The sequence below is a fragment of the Doryrhamphus excisus genome, linkage group LG5 (assembly GCF_037039965.1).
Source record: "Doryrhamphus excisus strain RoL-2023G ecotype Guam linkage group LG5, RoL_Dexc_Guam_v1.1, whole genome shotgun sequence".
NCBI classification, from domain to species: domain Eukaryota; kingdom Metazoa; phylum Chordata; class Actinopteri; order Syngnathiformes; family Syngnathidae; genus Doryrhamphus; species Doryrhamphus excisus.
In genome coordinates this window covers 1,206,636-1,221,630 of record NC_136361.1, presented here as the reverse complement: position 1 = coordinate 1,221,630, position 14,995 = coordinate 1,206,636, and the positions used below count along the sequence as shown (strand labels likewise).

Below are 14,995 nucleotides of genomic sequence, written 5' to 3'. Positions count from 1 at the left end.
TACACTGCATACTGCACACTGATACACTGAGGTCATGTCCAAATGATGGAAGATCATGTCGGAATATGACGGGAGTGAAGTTGTATCACTCCATGTGAGAGGTTGGAGAAAAGGACAGGCTTCAGAGCCTCCTACCAGACCATCCAGACGGTGAATGTCCAGGCTCCCGGCCTTGCTTCTTAGCTCGCCATCAGTGGATCGGATCCCACAGGCGGGGGGCGCCTGGCCTGCATGGACCCAACAATCCACTTCAAATCACTCAGGCTAATGCTACATGAACATTAGCAAAGCAAACAAAGCAAACAGTGTGCTTTATATACACAAGTCATCTTAGCATTAGCACAGTAGCCTTGGGGCTAACGCTAACAGGCTATCCTTGTCCCTCACCTGTTGAGTAGATTCCATAAACAGCCAGGATATAGGATAAAGCGTTCCCCGGCAAAAAGCCAACGGTCTGTTGACAAGAAAACATCAAATGTTTGAAAGAAAAAGCAGAAGATGTTTGAAAGACCTAGCTTTGGAGACACTGACCTGCAGCTGCTGTCCCTAGGCCTTGGGCCTGCTGATTGGCTCATTGGACCCAGGTGAGCATGTCATGGCATGGTGCATTCAGGGGCTAGGGAGAGTGTGGGGGAAAACACTATGGGGCTAAAATATGGGAATTTAACCCTGGTTACAATGATATTTATGTTAGCTGTAGTTTGTTGTGTATTCAGGAGGGAAAACTGTCAGATGATACCAACCTGCCTTATGATGAAGTGGACTACTAATATTTGGGGTACACAATAACTATGAGGGCATCATGACATCAGATTGATACTTTGATAACATTAAACATTAAATAAATAATACCTGATGATAAAAATGAAAAAATGAAATAGATCATAAAATGATAATAGGATGAATAGGATTAAGATAAAAATGAATAAATGAATAAAAAAAAAAACGCCCCAGACACCAGATTGTCTGCACTGTGCAGGTGAGCAAATCAAGTGCTCCTTTATTCTCCTGCTGTAACTTCCTCTTGAGCTCACTTGTAAACATTCACTTCCCCAGGATGACATTTTGCGTGCTAATTGTATCAAGTGCTCTGCAATGATGGGGAAAAAAACATTGAGTACACAAAACCTTCACCAATCAAATGCCAGTGCCGCATTGTTTGAAAAGTTCAAAAGGTTGATGTCTGTGGTGCCACACGGCTGCTCGGAGCGTGTGCCCGAATACAGTGCACCTTGCTGGGCCACAGCAGGTAGCTCATTCTGCTCTATACGCCCGTTTTCCTGACTCCTGTAGCAACACTCCGGCTGCTCGGAGCATGTGTCCGACTACAGTGCACCTTGCTGGGCCACAGTAGTTATAAAAATGGTATTGTTATTGGCACCAAGTGGGTCGTTAGAAGCGGAAAGTTATCTGTAAGTTATCTCGTTTGAAACTCGGTGCAGTTAGAGTGGGTTAAATCACCAGCATTTTAAGCTGTATGGGGGGGGGTGACCCTGAGCAACTCTCCATCTTCCCCCTCTATGGTTGTACATTAATGGTTAATTGATGTCACAGGGGAGCGCTGATCAAAGGCTCTCCAAGCAGCATGCATCACTGCTATTCTATTAGCAACACAGGCATGGCAGACGACGGTGGGGAGTGATGATGGGTTGGGGGCTGAATCCCATCCCTCTTTTCCCTTCTCACTCATCTCCTCACTAAAATGAGACCCCCACCCAAAGGATAATAACAAACACACACACACACACACACACACACACACACGCTGAGCTTCCACCGTATCTTAAGCCGAGAGTGCGAGTGTTTTGACAGCTATCAGCAGAAATGGAGGCAAATCTTATTTACCTCGCAGCATTTTCATCCCTATTCAGCCTCCCCAGCAGCCCCCCTTCTCCCAGAATTCCATATTTATGTCACTTTCATGTTTTCTTTCCTCGCCATTGTCTATTTCTTCACCCGGTTGCAGCTCACACGCTGAAGCAGAAAGCAAGGCTCTTATTGTTGCTTTGCCACAATGCAAACAATCTGTTGGTAATTCTTGGCTAGAAAAAGCTAACCAAGGTGGCTTGGTATGGAATAAAGGCATATCTTGGTTGAATATATCATCACATGAATATCATCATGTGTAAAAGGTGCTTGTCGAGCTTTGCCAGCACATTTATACCTCCGGCTAAACCTCAGCAAAAGCTGTTGTGTGCGGAATGGTTCTTATTTTCATTTCGAGTTTCATCTTCAGTGGCGTAAACATGTTTTACTACATAATGGATGCTTAACTTTTAGAACTCGCTGTCACATGAACCCCCCTAAAAGGCGTACAGGTATACAACGTGTTGACTGCACTACTCTGGATTATTTCTGTCCCAAAATGAATATATCTGCCATATAACGGAACACAGAGCAAGTGCAAGAACCAAATGTCTTTGTGAAGCTGTAACATTATGAATTTGGCAGACATCCTAGAATAATTAGTCTTGCCCTGGATCTAGCTCGCTGTTCTTACTGGGCTTTCTCTTTTTACGTCCTTTGGCTGCCAATTAACCGACTTGGCACAAATGACTTTGCATGCGCCTTCAGCTGTAATCTCATTACAGATCAGGACCGACATGCGTAATTTATGCGCATCTTCAAATGCCTTCCAATGTGTTTTGCAATAACACATTTGCTTGTGATTGTGGGGGCGAGGGTTATATGGCATCAATGTTTTGGGAGGACGTCATGGTGCTGAAGAAGAAAAGAAAAGGACCAAGGAGTTACACGAGTTACACGAGCCCAAGCTTTTATTTTGGGTTTTGCTCAGGATTCCGCTCCATTTCCTCCTGCTGATCCAGGTCATGGGGGGCAGCAGTCCAGATTCCTAGTCTCGGGCCACCAGAAGAACACCATGGCGTTCCCAGGCCAACTATGAGACATAATGAGACCCTCCAAGCGTGTCCTATGTCTGCCCTGCGGCTTCCTACTACCTGACATGCCTGGAACGCCTCACCATGGCAGCGTCCAGGAAGCATCCAGACGGGATGCCTGGACCACCTCAAGTGGCTTCTCTCAATGTGAAGGAACAGCGACTCTTCTCTGAGCTCCTCCCGGATGACCCAGATGACCCAGCAACCACATTACCTGTGCATTTAAACACACGTCAGACCGATCATGGTTTGCAAGAGTCATGTATAAATGGACCAGTCATGAATCAATTACCATCACAACCCCTGCAGTAGTACTACGCCGCGTTCAATGCGTCCTGGTGAACTACGACAGAGAGAGAGCGGACCCCAGAGCCAGTTATGCATCACAAAGGAAGCGAGATAAACGCATGGTCCTCATTGCTCTCGCACAGCGATTTCCCACGAGTGGGTCTACTTGATGAAGTGCCAGATTCCCTCCCTGTTATTCTCTGTGCGCCAGCCAGGTGTCCACACGCATGAGCGTATTCATCAGTCACGTGGCACCGGGCGGCTCCCTTTGTGAATACCGTTCAACTGATTTATCTCCTTTGTGCGCCTCGTCAGGGAATTGTGATGATAACCAAATGAACTCAGCTCGTACTTGCACACACACACACACACACACATAATGATAAAACATGTTACATGCAATTATGTTGTGTATTACACCTTGCACAACATAATGTACGGCACATCAGTCATGAGTAGTAATTCTGGCCAAGATAGCAAAGATGAAAAAATGGAATAACAAAGCACAAACATCAAATACATCCATCCATCCATCCATCCATCTATCCATCCATCACAAAGCTCAGGGCTTCAGTTCAGTATGAGAGTTCAGAGTATGAAACCCCGAACCAGGAAGTGCCTGCTCTAATATCCTATTCTTGGGTCCCACCCTCGCAGGGGTGGTACTGCTCCCTACATGGATCAATGGTGTGGCATCTAACTGCTTCCAGTCCTTGTGAGTATCGGTATGGGTGTGTGTCTTCTACGAGGAGCAAGTTGCAGCAGGAAGTTCAGGTTGTTCAAACAACCTGTTTCATTCTACAGTGCTTCTACTGTCGAATACTCGTCATCTTTAACAGGGAGGAAATGTCACTGTATTTTGTCCCTTGTGTTGCATGACTTATAGGCATCAACTTCAAGGGGAGATGACGTCTGGCCTCACCAATGAAATACCGTTTGAAGCCAAGGCGCTGCACTTATTCAGTTAGCAGACTCTAGCAGGCGCTATATGATGTCTGCCTTTTGTGAGCGTTAATTGGACATGATATCTTCATTTGCACACAGATGCGGCACAAAGTAATTATAAAGAAATTTTCCAAAGACTAAGCAGAGCATAGAGAAATCCCCCAACTGCCTGTTGACTGGAATATTTAAAATAGCTCATTTAGAGACAGCGAAAGGCTGTCGTCTTTGAGTAAGACCTCTCCACTGGCCTCTTGGGATAGCCGGCTCACTGCAATTTATCACAGTCACTAATTATTCATGTTGTAATCCACCATTCTCTTGCAGGGAAAAAAGAGAATAACAATCAGTGCTTCCATGAGCGCTAACTGGCAGAGCGGACGCTTGAAAGCAGCATATGTCGGCATCGTGGGTTCCTCGCTGGTTCGTCTGCCAGTCCGGCACACAAAAATGCTCTGCTGTGAGTGCTAAATGGTCTGAACCAGTTTCTAGAGCATTTGTCCTCGTTGGGGTCCCGGACGGGCTGGGGTCTCCTCACCCAGGTACACCCTGGACCGGTCGCCGGTCAATAGCAGGGCACCCTAATTTAGGAATCATGTTGAGCTTCTCTTTTCTTACTTCCTGTTGTGATTCTTTTGGCTTCATGACGTTGCATCGTTCAGGGTTGATGGCTGCATGGATGAGAAACTCATCACAGGAGACATTAACACAAGGACAGGGGCCGAACCTAAAATCAAAAAATACAGTTTTACACTCTTTTTTCTGCTCTTTTTTCATTAAAAATGTTCTAAATATTTCACCTTTCTTGTTAAATAATCTTCATGAATGTTCTTTTTGTAATATTATGACTTTATTCCCTTAAGATTATAACTTATAATTTAGCTTAGCATGGAATGGCGTGCAGGCCAATGAAAACAACAACAGCCGTGGGTGGCATGTTGGACACGCCTTTAGTGGGACAAATCGCAACGTTTGATAAGAACGCAGATTCCAAGCATGCATACTTTCTATTTCGCTTACACATGTTATTTTCACAGACCTGGGTTGGAATCCCCCCCCCGGCCATCTCTATGTCGAGTTTGCATGTTTCCCCGTGCATGCGTGGCTTTTCTCCGGATACTCCGGTTTATGTTTTATGTTTAAGCCGCAATGAAGCAGAAGTTGGAATTTCATGGCGTTCCGATGCGATGCCAGTAAAAATATTGCAGTTTAAGTTCATTTAAGACTTCTCATGTGATATGTATTTATAAAACTGCAGTCACACGCTGATGGCGTGGTGTAAAAAGCTTCTCCGCCACCGACATCCTTCCAAGTACGTTATCAATAGGTTGGCGACCGCGTTTGACATGTTGATGCATGACAGGCTGGAAATGTAACAGCATGTCTGCACAGAATTGGGGGAAACGCTGGTGTTCAAGATAACGTTTGCCAAATGTTCATACGTGCCAACGCACTTGCTTCCTCTTTCACAATATCAGCGCCTGGCAACACACCCGAAAGGAAGGTAATGTTTTCATCCGTGCGTCTGCAGGATTATAAAACACTTCAGCACTCTGACCTTTTGTTGAACTTGGGAGAACAATGTTGCAAAGACAAATGGAAGACTCATCTACAACGAGGCACTCCATCTCAATTCAAATGTACTCATCTTATCATATTTAGGCGAGTCGTGTTAGGACGGCGGCGTCCCGCTGCACCGAAGGGACTTATCACATTCCCAGCAGCAAGGTAAAGGACAATTTAAGCCCCGTTCTGGTCGTTGTCACACACAAAATGGAACATCTGCATGGTTCCATGGTTCCATGGTTCCATGGCGGAGACGTGTGGAGCTGGGATTACTGTGAACAAAGACAAAGGTTTCAGTCGCTCTACTATTTGGATAAATAAGCTGTAATCCAACTCCTGTTTTCATTGCACAAGCATGGGAATGAATGCAAATTCAGCAGCATCAACTACCTCCATTCACCCAGTTTGACACCCACCGAGGGTAAATTAGCAGGGGGGGGCGTCACCACCTTGGCTTGCGTTGGCCCGCTCGGTCGGTGTGCATATGGGGCACGTAACAAACTGCTGGATTTGGGCTTGGTTTGTAGAGGCAGCCATCCTGGACGGTTCATCCTTCACTCCGGTAGCCTGCAAGGCATAAAAACACTCATGGCAGTTTCTGCATGTAAAACTAGTATTGCTTTTGGGATTAATGATGCAACCAAAGCACCAATATATTTATTTGTGAAAATTCTGACTTCTTTATACGAGCAATATCATTTGGTGTATCTTGCATAACCGCTTTAACCGAACGCATCCCTGCTTGGCTTCCAGACTGCAGCGTTTACACAACATTTGCTTCGTCTGTGGAAGAATGAGCAGAGACTTTGCTTCAATAAACCAAGTGCTGTCAACCTTGTATGCACTCAATGTTTTGTTTTTACGGAAACCAAGGTTTTCCACTGCCAGAGAGTCTATGAGGCGTACAAGCCAGGACCTACGGGGGGGGGGGGTAGACATGCTATGATAATGCCAGAGCACTTGTATCCAACTCTGTATCCAACTCGAACTCAACTTTTGGCTGATTGAAGAGATGACAAGGTCGTGGGGGGGGGGGGTGAACAAACCTCGCTAATGGCCAGCTGGGGTTGCCAAAAACAAACAGACGTGGACCAAGTTGGGGAGACGGCGACATTTGTAGTCTGTTGGAGCACTTGGGAAGGAAGCTGGGTGTTGGCTAATTCTGTTGTTTTCTTAAGGAGATGAATGATTGAAAAGTGAGGAGAATTGAAAAGATATGTGCTCCAGTTGCAAGTGATTTATCGCAACGTGACCTAGAAAACATGAATGGAGGGGGAGAAAAAAATATCTGGGGTGCAGAAGGAGAAGAGAGCGTGAATGTTTGGAATGAAAATCAGAACTAGCGCACCCGAGCTAGTAAAAAGATAATCAAAAGGAATGGCAAATCTGCAAAACATCGTTATCGCTATCGCGGCCAACACAATGCGTCCAACCGTGGGTTGACTGCAGCAGGACCATGGGGCTCGATGGCAAACAATTGGAGTCCAAATGGTATTTTGGGCGTCAGGATGACTTTCATAATAAAGCAGAGTGCCATCCCACAAATGAGACGATGCATGCGGGGGTCATTGAATGGTGGAAGGTGGCGCCACAGAGGTCCACCTGGGCCAATGTACCTGAAAGGTGGGACCAATAATTACCGGAACCGCTTCAACTCACAGCGAGACAAGACAAAATACGCATCTGAGACTCACTTCCTGATCCTGGAAATGATGAAATGTCAGGTATTCATACTGTCATGATCTCCAAGGTGGGATTGTTGAGCTGCAGGAGCCTCTCCACTGGAACATCTTGAGGCTCATGGGACAAAAAGGTCAAGTGGTGTACACCCTGGCCCTGAGCTGAATGATCCCATTGGCTGTCCGTCAAGACACGGGACCTCCTCGGTCCAAATGAAGGTTGTTCCTGGTGTCTCGCATGGCCAAAACCAAGAACGGCACAGCTACTCATTTGTTAGTCCTTTTTCTACCGTGGGTGGAATTGATGATTATGTGTGGAACCATCAGGATGGGCACCGAGCATCAAGGTCGCCAACTGTCCCGTCCCGTATTTGGACACCAAAGTGAGCGTCCTGTGTTGGGCTGACACAAACTCCTGCAGTGGTACACATTCTTTTTGGATCAGGTGAATGTGGTCCTCCATTTGAACTCTCTCACCATTCCATGAGGTTGTTTCCTATTTGGACTCCGACAACAAAAGCTAGCATGTTTATTTATTAACCGGCGTGTCTGACCTGAATGGCTCCCGCTACCTCTGGTTGTGATGCGAGCGGAGGGATTATGGCGGCCTTTGAACTATTCCACCCAGACAGACGGCTGGTTATTAATTCATCTGTTCTTTTGAAAGGCGTGTCTCGTTATCATCCCAATATCAACGCGTCCCGCGAGAAGTTGAGAAGCCGAGCCGCCAAGAATTTGTGTGTGACAGCCTCACAGCCTCGTCAAATTAAAAAGGGCCTGCCAGTGACACTTTGAGGCTGGCTCACCCAAAAACAGAAAAGAAAAAATGAATTATGTAAGAACTGTCTGAATATTGCATTACAGAGGAGGCCGTCCCCAACGCCCACCACTTCCAGTCTCAGGCAGCCGGAATACCCTCGCGCTGGCACAATAACAAAAACAGCAAAGGTAAACTTATCTCCTTCTATTTTTATTCCACGTTATCGCTCTGAGCAGCGAAGCGACCCCCCCCCCCCTCTCGCCCCACCCCACCTCCCCTCCCCGTGTGTTTTCCAAAGAGAAAAGCTTTGGCAGATAAGGAGAAAGGAGACAAGGAGACGAGGATGCGGTGCTGAATGAGATCTGCATTTGGGGAGTGGACTCAGATAAGATCAGCAGGTCCTGGGAAATATGGAACATTGTGGGAAAAAAGAACTGTGGAATATTATCCTGATCTTAGTGTTTTGGTGGGAGTACTTCAACGTCATATTTTGATATTTAGCGTACATATAAAACCATTTCATCATGATTATGATGGACCAGAAATATAGTTAAAAAAAAACAGCATCTCAGCTTGTAATGTCGGTAAAAAAGACTTATTAGCATCAGCTTTGCTCTTTTGTCCACCATTTTTGTAGTTTAAAACTCATTTTGGTCAAATAATGCGGGTCAATTTTTTTAAACATTTTTCTTTTTTTTACAATTAATTCCCATAATATTTTCACCTTATTCATATAATTATAACTTTATTTTGCTTTGTTTGTTATTACATTTTTCTCTTCATATTTTGACTTTATGCTTGTAAAATTCCATCAAATTTTCTATGTAATAGTCCATGTTTCCATGTTAAACAGCCGCTGGCCACAGTTTGGACACCATTGGCGTACACAAACGAGTGAAATTATAAACTGGCCTCATTCACTCGTCTCCTTGTGCTCTTCACAATGTGAATTCCGAGGTGACACGTGGACATTATTCCCGACCACCATGCACATACTGATGATGATGATGACGATCTTAAGACATAGAGGTGGAAACGCAGCAAACTGCCCAGAAGCCAAAAAGCCAGATGATGACAGGCTTGCACCAACCAACACGGGCAAAAAGCGTCTCCTAAAAAGTCTCCAAACAAAACAGTAGACCGGCTGAGTACAATATTCCACAATCTATTAGTTTTACTGCTAATCACTTTTCTCTTTCATGCTGTTGCCTTTATTGACTTTTTAGCATAGCAGCAGTGTCTCGCTAGTTCCCCGTGTGTTGCACTTTTATCTACTCCCGTTATTCCCCGCAGCAAAACTAAGAGGCGATGGAATTGCTCCCAACAGGCCGGCGGAGAAGTCAATCTCGTAATGGAGTGCCACCCCGATGATATGCATCCTTGTTTCCTCGCTAAAAGTCAGTGTTAATATCCAAATTGTTTTGCATGGAATCACGTCCTGCGGTAATTTCATGCTGGTGAATTCAACAAATAAGACAGCTCAGCAATAAATATAACACCTAGCAATAAACAGCACCGCAGGCTTCATTCAATACCACAAGGGGGCCTTGCGGAGGGGGGGCGTCCCGACTCAAATATCCCGAGAACACATGTAGGACTGTCAAACTGTGGCAGAAAAGATCTCAACTTGGGCCTTTGTTGTGATGAATAAATACAAAAGCACTAAAGTCTCAGCGAAGGCATCAGCTGGATTGCAAACCACAAGATGGACACCAATGATTGGGTGAGCCCGTTCATCGGCCCAGCAGCCTGCTGCGGGAGGTCCAATGATGGCAGACCATGTGACGAGCCGGCCGCCACGCCATCCACGACCAAGCTACACGTCAACAGGAAGTCAAGTATTCCAATAGACTTGGAAGAAAAAAAGATTTATTTTACATTATGAGAAAGAAACTTTGGATTAGGTTGGGGAAAAGTTTGAATTTCAGGAGAAAAAAAATTGGCCCAAAATCATTTTACGGGAAAATCAATCATAATTTAAGAAAATAAAGTTGAATTTTTGCAGCATAAAAAAGAAAAAATATGTTATTTTCTAAAAAATGGTAAAAGTAAGTTGGGAAAACGTTCCATCCTTCTGATTTTTCAGGCTGCGACCCTCGATGGCAAACGTTTGGACCCCCCACCCCTACAAGTACTGGTTGACTAGAGCTGTCCTAGCCAGTCTTTGAGCACAGAGGGAATGTCTTCTAGGACAAACCTAATCCGTCCAGTCGCCACCAGTTGAATGAAGACAGAATAATAAAGAATAATAAAGAATAATAAAGAATAATTAAGAATACCATGACCAGCATGACTGGTAATACTCACAGATACTTTACGTATCAAAAATATATCAACTGAAGGGAATATCAGAGAAACTACTGCGTACTACAAGTCATGTACCTTCCAAAAGACCACTTCTAATTCATGCTAGCATAGCATACATGATATAGTCAAGCCAAATGAAATCTTTCGTGTTTTATGTTGGGCCAGCCTGGAAGTACTCAGGACCACGACCTGATGAGTACTGCATGATATCAAATACCGCTACTGCAAACCAAGTGGTGGTTTGGTGACTGCCAGGTTGCAAACAGATGGTTTCCCTTCATGCAAACGTTATTGTTCGAGTCCAAGCCCAGAGGTGAGCCTACTGTTTTTTCCAGCTTTTTAATTGGCAAAGATGAGAGACCGATGGCGTGCTTTACAGATGGCAAGGTCGCCCGCTATCTTGCCTGCCATCTTGAGCGAGAAACGTCTTCCCTTTTTCTGCATCTGTATCCCGAGACGCAAAGGAGCCCATTGTGCTCTGCGTGATGCTGGGGAACTAATAATGCATCAGGCGTGTTTTCTTGCAGCGGGGGTTGGCTCACCAAGGTAACGGCGCCTGACAATAGATTAAGTGGGTGAACATTAGCCAGCATGCTTTGTCACCCTGTTCAAGCCCCAAGCATTTTCAAATGGCGCTAAGAAGTGCATAGTACAGGCTGATAGGGAAGTAGCTACGGCGCTAATAAACAAACACACAAAACAAAAGAAGTACACAAAGAATGTAACAACATAGTGGATGGACGGATATTCGCTCTATGAACGTTGAATCCTACTTCACACTAATTCACTTATCGCAGTCGGTCCGGAACCAACGAATGGTGATGAAGGAGAGACGAGCGTAGTGTAGTAGACTCCTGCTGCCTCTCACACCCTATTTGGCACCTCGCCACCCACCATTTGAAAAGTGCCCATTTAACGGGGGAATGATGTCAATTACTCAGATGTTCCTTCAAAGAAAATGACATGAGGCGTTCAAAGTACACGTCGTCACTCCAGATGGACTCCAGTTCTTCTGGTAACTACACGGACATGACAAAAGAGTTTCAAATCTATAAATCTATGCATATCCTTTTATTAAGTTATACTTTTGGTGTCGACAAGATCTGCCTTTTTGTTTTTTAAATATGGTATTCATCTGTCAAGGTCGGGAATTTTCTGGGATATCTGCTGTCTGGGAATCAGACAGTGGAATCACAGCCAAATATTAACCACGTGCGCATGAAAAACATGGAATTGATGAATCTGGGGTGGTCGCCCAAATGTCATCCCATCGCAACACTGAATCTGGCAACACAAACGCAACAGGAATGATTTGCCGAATTCTAATGCTTCTACCGTCTTATGGATGAGTGGGAAAACCAGCCAAGACGACACGCAACAATCTGACCGTGTCTTCATTCAAGCTCAGGGGCGGCAACAGCGAGGCGACACCTCTGACTCTATAAATATGTCAAATCCTGCTTTGTTCCAACCCCTCCCCCGCCTCTCTCGTGGCGCCCTTGCTTTGGGGGCGCGCCAGAGTAAACACTGTAAATAAGTTATGACCCAGACTTGTTGACACACATTCAGCTAAAAGCCCAGCCGAGCAATGACGGCCGTGTCATAGCGTATCATAGCATATCATAACATATCATAACATATCATAACATATAGCGGACAGTAACACCGCTACTTGCTGCCTTCTACTTCGGCATTTTGGTACCGTCATCTCAAGCACGGTCAGTTCAATGACTCCAGAGCTTTCAGAGAGAGTTGAGGTATGCTTGCTAGATGTGATCAACAAGCTCATTAAAGATGGCTAAGGAGGCTAACGAGTATCAAGAGAAATACTTCAGACGTATGTCGACGTATGTCAACGTTAGGGGGGCAAAAAACATCCATGTGGCCAACGGATGTTACTAAACCTTTGCAGTCTGTTAGCTCGGTGTATTTCCAGTTTAATAACGACTTCCACGGACCTTCAGGACACACACACACACACACACTCACATAGCACAACAAGACTTACACAGCCCTCAGATAACCAATGGAAAGCCACTGGGGGACACACAATGGCTGCATTGTTCTCCCTCGCTCACCATAATGAAGGCATGGCCACCCTGTTCTATGTCGATGTCATACCTACCGTACGTCAAGGCCGGCCGGCCAATCGTGTCTTTGTCTGTTCAAGCCCTTTCTCGCCAATCGGTGATTAAGCGTAACGATCCCGCGACATTCCCTACCTTACCTCTCCTCCACCACCTTTTACTTTGGGATGTGCACATCTACATGCTTCTCCACAAAATGAATTCGGAGCCAACATTAGGCTGCGCCGTTGCTTTCTCCAATTTCCACGAGGGCCGTGCTTCCTAATCCAATTGCATGTGTTCCTCAAAATGAAATAATTGTATCAACGCAACCATCAGCGCTTCTTGGCTGAGGCATTCTGTGTCACGCTGGCGTTTAATTGCTGATGGACGACATGCATTCCAGGCATTCACAGTCAGGCTGGAGATGCATTTGCCAATAATCTCTAGTTATAAGGCAGGAGGGAAGATACGTCGTTATTTGAGAGGGGGGGGGGGGCAATAGGAAGGAAAAATAACTGAAATAGGAAATATCGCAAAGGAGAGACATGAAGATGATTAATAGTGAACTCCATTATTGAAAGGTCGGGCTCATAAGACTCTTACCTCTCTGGGGAGGAAGCACGAGTCGACTGGCTAAATTCAAACAGCCCCCCCCCCCCAACTCCCCACTAAAGGAAATGTCTCTGTAACACAATAGCAGAGACAACTCCACCCTTGGGGTTTCTGACGTGGGTTTCTGACACGTTCAACATATGCGGAGGTCTCCAATTAATCCCGGAAGCTTGTTCCTGTGTTTTAATGAAAACATGGCTGACTTTCTCGGCGGAACAGGAGCATCCCATTACGTGCATTGATTACCTGCTTGTTTTTTTTTTTACCTCTTTTTATATCTTTAGAACACACCAAAAAGAGAATACGTGTGTTCATGTCTCACTCCACGATGTGCAAGATGAGCCAAAAGTGCACTTTTCCTTTAAGACAGGACAGGACCAGCAGCACACGGACTGGCTGCAACCAGGTACCAGAATTCATTTTGACTAAATTGAATTGAGAGAAAAAATATGATAATAAAATCAACAATCAATTGCAAAGTGCACATAGCGTACTTATTCCATTATGATGCCATTTTGCACGCAGCTACTTAGTTGAAAAGACGACGTAATCAGCAAGAACGTTTGGCTGAATAGACCAGCACGCTAAATACTCCGGCAGAGCCTTTCCGAGCCAACATTGGACAGCGATGGCGTGGAGCAGCACGGAGTAGCTCATTAAACGCTGCGTTGAAAGGCTCTCTGCGAGCTCTCGACCACGCGGCCGAGCCGTCGCAATCACGCTCCAGTTAAAGGAGCCGCTGGAGCCAAAGGTGCCTTGGTTTGTTGTCGTGGAGAATAACAAGGAGGCGCCTCCCTCAAGGTCAAAGCGGCGGTGAACATAGCCAGCACCAAATAGTCTTCACAGCGCAAATGAAGGGCTCCGTCTCGACTCTGACAGCTTGGATGCGGCTTTTTATTCTTTTTACGATGCCTTCTCCAATTTAACTCTGGATCCTAACTGATGTCTATCTTTAGCCGACTTCCATCTGTCCTGCGGCTCCATAAGCGGCCCCGAAAGGGGCCACCGTTTGCATCTAAAATGCCAAAGTAGCAAGTGATGTGGCATTTAGCGCCAACCATAAAACATTTTATCTGTAATTCATGTCGGCTGTAACGCGCCGCCTTCGCAACAGCTGCTTTGGATTCCAGCAACCTTTACGCCTCCCAGTTGGTCTTATTAACCGCACGCCGCCTGCTTTGCACCAGGAAGGGAATTTGCAGCTTCCACGGCCTGATAATTCGTCAATCAGGATGTTGTAAACCCTCCTTTATCGTCGCTTTAATTCTTTATGCAGATTGCAAGGTCGCTGACCTTACAGGACGTGCTGGCTGACATCCTTTTTGTAATTACGCTGGAAAGAATCCGAGGTCAGCGGGAGAGGGAATTCCCAGAGAGCAATTAATTGAATGTTAATATATATCTTTTACTGGCTAAATAACTGAGCGCCGTCAGATTATTATGTAAGAAAGTTGCTCCAGGAGGTCTCCCCGCACCTTAACAGAGTTAATGAGTTTAAAATTAAGCATTTCTTCACGAGGGATAAAAGGAAACCTGTTCTGAAAAGCTTAGCCGGGATAATATTGAGGAGTAAGTCCGGATATGCGGTCCGACAAACTGGGGATGCCGACGTCTCCATGAAGCCGACTGGAGGATGGTTACCGTTAATAAACGCCTCCTGTCAGCAGTTTTAAGTGTCTGTAGTCTCAATTTCTGGTTTATGGCGTATCAGGTCTCCTTTTCGGTGCAGGACAGCTTTCCTGCAAGAATATTCCAACCAAAGGTGCTCGGATTGATATTTTATTCCGATGCACGGCACATAAAAAGCCATGCAACTGGCCTTTTCGCTGACAATGTGGCCCACATAAAGTCGGACAGCAGGAGGAAGAGCTG

General features: G+C 45.5%; 1 long non-coding RNA gene across 1 annotated transcript in view; it reads right to left on the bottom strand.

The window, feature by feature from the left end:
- LOC144898455 (uncharacterized) overlaps window positions 1–1,016 on the bottom strand; it is a 48,554-nt gene extending 47,538 nt beyond the window's left edge. The window contains exons 1-3 of the long non-coding RNA XR_013627328.1: window positions 532–1,016; window positions 388–454; window positions 136–227 (exon numbers count right to left, since the gene is read on the bottom strand). This is a non-coding gene — a long non-coding RNA (uncharacterized LOC144898455). The remainder of the gene's footprint in view (window positions 1–135; window positions 228–387; window positions 455–531) is intronic.
- Window positions 1,017–14,995: the final 13,979 nt, after the last annotated feature.